The following is a 4,818-nucleotide window of genomic DNA, read 5'->3' as shown; positions in this document are numbered from 1 at the left end:
CACATTAAAAGGACTAGATATGTTCCAAAACCAACAATAACAGTTTAAGATGATAAATGTTATTTTAATGGTCCCTATCTACTCTGGTATTCTAATCACAGCACACACGTTTAAAACAGAAAACATCAAAATCTGCAAAGAAACAACTGACGTGAGATAAAAGCCCCATCCAAAATCAGAGATAGATTAATAGATCTAATTTACTTTAAAGGTATTCACAAACTGTTATAAAAACCAGATTGGTCATAAGACTTAAAGTTGTTACCATATGCAACTCACAGATTCTTTGTTATGTTCCTTATGCTGGCAAACTGGCTAATTATTTCAAGACTGTTCCCCAGACAAGAGCATGACAATTTTTGTGTTGTGCATTAAAGCTCTTTGTGCTCTGCAGCAGAATGAAACATAAATTTTGCAGAAGAATGTTCTTTCACAATCTGGTCTGGTAAAAAGGAAATTGTACAGCAGCTTAACATATCTTTAAAACTGAAGCTCTTGCTGAATGCAGATGAACAATGTAGTATGGACACTGCACTTGCATTTACTTTAATTTTACTTTTTTTAAATGCTGTAATCACAATTTCAACACTTTATAATCTTGCAGGTTTTTGTATTAGAACTTCTGCAGACCATTTGGCTGTTGTCTTAGGTGTCTGTTTTTTCTTGCAATTAGACAGTTTGGAGGCACTTGGGCTCATAAGACAAACAGAGCAGCCAGGTAGATCTGTTGCAAATAACAGCAATTGAACTGTTTACTCTGAAACCTAATGGTACTAATTAGAAATGACACTATTGCAAACAATCCAGTAATCTTCTTGATGTTAATCACAGGCATTTGGAAACATATCCAAGATATTTTTTTCAAAGAAAAGCACGGATCATAAAATAAAACTGTAATTTCTTAGGGATCTCTAGCATCTCAAGGATTTTCTTCATCCTCAGTTCAAAAACACTAACTGTTAGGGGGGGCTGACGTGGCAAAAATGTATTCAAGTCCAGAAAGCTGGGACTGCTTGCTTCATATAATAGGACATAAGTATTTGATGCTGACTTTTATAATTTATCCTATTTTTACTTTTATACTAAAGCATTACTAAAAAACATTACAAAAGTCTAAGCCAGCTACATAAGGACCATACATAAAACTAAATGTTTTTTCTCTGGTTGAAATTAACTGTTTTGATATGACTGAAATAAAACTAATAAGTAAAAAATGCTTCCAGTCTTTTTCCAAAGTCTTTTTTGGCAAAAAAAAGCATGTTCCAAAGGAACACTTTGATGAAAGTGCAGATTCTGGAAAAACTATTCTATTCAAGAAATGTCAGCAACCTTTATCTTGGGGCTTATTCAGGCAATTTAATGAATACGAAAGCCAACAATTTTTTTTCCCCCATTCGTAATCAAGAAGGACTAGAGATACATTTCTTAAAGGGAAATTAATTTTGGAAAACACTGGGACTGTAGAACCGTAGGATGTGTGTGGCATCAGGCCAAGGACTTGATATTAGCTGTTAATTGGAACTCAAACTCTTACCCGCTTTTGCAGGGCTGGAAAGGGATAAAACCAGGACTGTATGCTACAGCAGTCCCTTAAAACCCTTCCTATAAATGGTCACGCCTCGCTAGCTAGAGGTGCATGTCTAACTTCCAAATCTTGGTAGAACAGCAACTTAAGAGTTCATTCATCTTAGAGTGTAACAGCCCCAAGTATGAAGAGAAAGCCCAGCTGGCTGGAGAATACGTTCACATGCTCCTCTGCAAAAAAAGGTGATGTTGACGAGCTATGCAATGGATGTCAGACCATCTGGGAGTGAAGCTCCAGCCCCATGCGATCCGGTGGTGAGGGAAAACCACAAATTTACTGAGTATTATTTCTGCTGCCTGTCAGGGATGACAGGAATAAATGAGTAGTTACCACTGAGGAGTTCTCCTCTATTTTAATCCTGAGACATGCCCAGCATCATCACACTTCAGAATTTGAAAACATTGAATCACACCATTTAATTGTGGGTACTTAGAACCTTTGTATGACTGTGGCAGAGTTTTGATTTTGAAAACACAGTACAGAAAACCAGAAAATTTAGAGTTAACCTGTACTTATAATTATGGAGTAAATATAATGTGAACTCCAGAAAAATCATTGGTATTTTAGGAAATATACTTTCCTTCCCCATCACCACTCTTGCTGTAACACAACCCAGTGGAGCGGGCTTTGCATGTGGGGCTGTGTGCTGCCAAGTGATGGTTAGATGATTAGTAATTCAACATGACCATGAATTCTATCATCCGCAAACTAGTAATCAGACAGCTTACGTCTATTTAGCTATTATTTTGAGTGGAGAAGATGGAAGGATTTGCCTTCTTCGTGAATATTTTAGCAGCAGGGCTAATCTGATTCCATATGGTATTAATAGAAGTTCAATTTTTTTTTAAAAATGATTCAAATAATGTCTGAGAACATTATTTGATATTAGTTATGACAGTATGAAAATATTGCATCAATATGATTTCCATGAAAAATACTGCAAGAAAAGATGCATTCTGCAGGTGCTAGTCTTCAGGACACATTCCTACTGTTCGGTCACCTGTGCTCCCGGGGTACGGCAGTTAGCAGCACAGCAAACACCCCAAACACAGACTGAAGAAGGTGTTCATTGCGAATGAGAAGAGAATGTTCTTCATTGGCAAAATGCAGAGTACTCCATTCTATTTTTAATGACCAGCTTTCATTTCCTTGAAAATCCTAAATTAAGTCATGTAGCTGAGGGTAAACCGGGGGATGCAGAACTTGCCCAATACTCATTTTGACATCGAACAATGTCAAAACTGTGTACACATTTCTCATTACCAGGCCTTGACCATTCAACCTGCCCACGTGCCTCTGTAACATTCAGCAGCTTTCGGGCAGCCTGATCACGATTAGGAAGCCTTACTGTTCTCTGTGGAAATCATCTGTTTCAGGCAACAGGAGCAGCAGAGGAAACACCAGACTGATGCTGAGTATGATTAAAGGCAAATTTAGACAAGGATCAGCTGTGTCCGGCACCATTCCAGGAAGTGCTGGGGGCAGTACTCTCCTGTGCTCCCGTATTATTACTTAGGCTCTGGCTGACCACATTTCACATAGTCCCCTCCTGCACTTGCTCAGTGCTCTGGTCTGTCTCCACCACGCACAGCCCCTGCCACAGACGCTGGCAACCTAACTGCAGCATGGGGGAAAACGTGTAGCCCTGTCCAGACAGATACAGCTGCACAGCCTTAATATCCTCCCGACTGGGCTCTGGGAATTAGCATAATCTCCGTGGTCATCTATAGCTCCAATGCACCAAGGGCATTTCTCAATGCTCCCGTTCTCTGATTTGCCTTCCATCACCGTTCAATACTCTAATTGACAGATTGTAACTTTGAGGTGAAGCACAATGTGCTTAGAATGCAAAATCCCTGACAAAACCTGTAAACTTCACATTACAAAATGATAGCTCAGGCTCTGAAGAATCAGTCACCAGTCCACCATTCTTCTTCTGGTCTCTCTGTCATTATCTGTCCTTCTGCCTCACACCAATGAGCAGGAGAAAATAAATCACGAAAGAGGCAGCATGAAAAAACACTGTCCTGCTTACAGTCCACCGACAAAGCCCTGAAGGTATTACCTTGCCCAGTTTGTTGTGAGCATTCTGCCCTGGGGTGAATTCATGCACACCCGAGGAAAAACATTGCTCTGGAGTGGTAGTACGTGGCTTTTCCAGCAGCGTGAACGGGTCTGCTAGCCAAGCAGGAAAAGCCCAACGTATCATCCTAGCCCTCACTACATTGTGTTTGGCAATACGGCACTTGAACTGTGAAACAGCTAACTACTTTTTAGTCTTTTTCTCTTAAACAAAGATAAGAGGGGAAAGGAAGATGCTTATTTTCCTGCTTGCAAACCCCCAAAATGCATTTGCCTAATATTGTCCAGGAGCCTTATCCCCAACAAAAGTTTGTGGATGTGAAACCCTCAGGCATAGTGCATACAGATGAGACGAACACAGTAAAGTGCATTTCAGTCTCTGGACACCCAGGACATTCCGTGATAGGTTTCCCTGCTATTTTGTCCAGTTCAAAGCATGGACCTTAGGCATTGCTATTCCACGGTCTTTTTCTCATAAGCATTCACCTCAGTGTGCCTTTCAGTGCTATTTGCACTGTACTATTATCTCCCACCCCAAAAGATGCAGCTACAAACCAGAAATCTGTGTGCCAACTCTGTCCCTCTGCTGTTTAAAATCCTGATGCTCAGCCTCCTGTTTGAAAGGATCAATACATGATCCAGCCAGGCTAGATAGAAATTAATTGATGTGACATTTTACAATTAATTCAGAACACCGGGCTAATGCTAAGAGGGATTTTAATTACGCAGATGAAACCTCCTACTTCATGAATTCCCTTAGTCGCCTTTTGCTGGAAGCTGCAAGAGTACAGCAGAGGGAAGTATAACTCAGTATTTGCCTTGTCTTTACCCTCTTTTCTCAAGCATTGCAGAGTTAGTGGACATTGTCAGAAACAAAATGCTTGGCCAGGTGAATCTTCTGATTAGTTTTTGTATATTGGCAACTTTTTTAACATAAGTATACTAATACACTTTTACTTCTATATGCTAGCAGATACAGTAAAAGAAGTAGATTATATTCAAGGTGATCTGATAGGATGGATAAGAAAGAAGAATGATCTGTGGCTCTATATTCAACTATTAAAATATTCAAGATGGTTGTTCCTTCTTTGAAAATGCAAATGCAAGAACCGTAAAGCATATGGTAAGGGATGCTCCATCACTTTTAAAAC

The sequence above is a fragment of the Opisthocomus hoazin genome, chromosome 10 (genome assembly GCF_030867145.1).
Source record: "Opisthocomus hoazin isolate bOpiHoa1 chromosome 10, bOpiHoa1.hap1, whole genome shotgun sequence".
NCBI classification, from domain to species: Eukaryota; Metazoa; Chordata; class Aves; order Opisthocomiformes; family Opisthocomidae; genus Opisthocomus; species Opisthocomus hoazin.
This window is presented reverse-complemented; position numbering follows the sequence as displayed.